This window comes from Vombatus ursinus, unplaced genomic scaffold (genome assembly GCF_900497805.2).
Source record: "Vombatus ursinus unplaced genomic scaffold, bare-nosed wombat genome assembly UNPS02014942.1, whole genome shotgun sequence".
NCBI lineage: Eukaryota > Metazoa > Chordata > Mammalia > Diprotodontia > Vombatidae > Vombatus > Vombatus ursinus.
In genome coordinates, this window is record NW_020954720.1 from 6,471,909 (window position 1) to 6,473,726 (window position 1,818).

General features: G+C 37.1%; 1 pseudogene; it reads right to left on the reverse strand.

Annotated features, from left to right (window-relative positions):
• Positions 1-1,037: 1,037 nt before the first annotated feature.
• LOC114029946 lies at positions 1,038-1,551 on the reverse strand (annotated as a pseudogene).
• Between the last annotated feature and the right edge of the window lie 267 nt (positions 1,552-1,818).

Consider the following 1,818-nt stretch of genomic DNA (forward strand, 5'->3'; position numbering starts at 1 on the left):
GGCTCTGCTAGCTCCAAATCTATGACCCTATATCACTAATGGTATTTCAGCACCGCCAGAATTCTTATTGCAGTTGTGGTGTACAAGCAGTGGAATACTAGTTAAAAACCTAATCCAAGACCTCTAAAAAGCAATGACAATTTTTTGAAGAAACAATATAAAACTATGTTATAGTGGAAAGAACACTGGACTTGAGAGATGTAGATCCAAATCTTGGCTCCAATATTTACTACACATGTGATTCTAGGCATCTCACTTTTAACTCCCTTAGCCTCAATTTCCTCATCTACAAAATAGGGGTGATGATTCCTATACTGTCTACCTCACAGAGGTGTTGTGAGGAACGTGCTATGTAAACCTCAATGCATGAGTTATTATTGGACGCCTTACCAATCCGAATCACGCCCTTTTTTTAAATCTCTAGGCTAGTCTCACCTTTTTTTGACTTTGGTTTCACCCCATATCAACCCTAAGTTGTTGGGGTTTTTTCTCTAACTTAGTTTTTATTTCATAATCATGAGCTTAACTTTGCAGTCTTGCTAAACTTGGGGAAGGAAAAGGAAATGAAATCCAAAGAGAATTGCAGTAAATGAGAGCGCAAGGATTATAGTGTATAAAAGCAAACACAGTTTGAGAGTACTCTCCCTAGCGACAGAAAAATGGTTTGGCACAGCAGAGGACAAAAGAAAATTTACAAGGAAGCAAAGATGGAAAGCTTTGAACACAATGCATAGTATTTATTACACAGGTTTTCTTGAAATGGAAATTTATTGTTGTATATTTTGAATCCTCTCTTCTGTTCTGCTGCACACATGGCAATTTTTTTTCTTTTCTTATTTTGTATTTAAGTTTTAATATTAAAGTTTATGATGTGTTTCTTTTTCTTTTCTTATTGCATATTTAAGTTTGAAATAAATTTTTTAAAATAAAGTTAAAAATAGGATAATGTTGAAAAAAGAAAAATGTTTTGGTGGTTAAGATATATAGATATAGATATAGATATAGATATGGATATAGATATAGATATTGAAAAAAACTTATGAGAGTTGTCCACAGTCAGCATTGACGATTTTCTTGCTGGTCTTGCTATCTCGGGTTCTGAATCACTCTGTGGCTTCCATGATGTTCAAAGTCTAAGACCATATGCTTGCCATCCAACCAATCAATGTTAGTAGTACAGATTAAAAAACTAGGACATTAAAACAGATGAAAAAACTGGCCATTTGTGTTGGGTCCAGCATTTGCCATAGACAGGATACCAGGAACACTAAGCTTCAGGATGAAATTATAATCAGCAAATTTCTTCCAAGAGATAGACTTGCCACCAGTGTTATTTTAGTGTGTGAAGTCACCACCCTGGTACATGAACCCAGGAATGATTCTGTGAAAGTAGAATCCCATGTAATCAAATCACTTCTCTCCAATGTTCAGAACATGGAAGCTTTCTGCCGTCTTTGGAATCTTGTTTGCAAAGAGCTAGAAAGTAACTAGGCCCAAGGGCTTGTTATCAACAGTGATATTGAAATACACTGTGGGGTTGGCCGTGGCCATGGCCCTGTGACAAGGGCTGGCGGAAGCGCTGGAGTTATCAATAGAAACCAAGGGCTCCTGCCGGCAGCATCTCCTGGCGTGTGTTACCCAACTGTTTTCAAAGAGTGTCTTATTTGTCAGTTGTATCTCCTTGATGAGACTATAAGCTTCTTGAGAACAGATTTGTGTATTGCAACTCTTTTTGTAGATTCACAGCAAATGTACAGAGTTAGGGGACAAAGAGTGCTAATGAAGAACTTCTTGGTTTTTCTGGGGGATGCTTTGCTT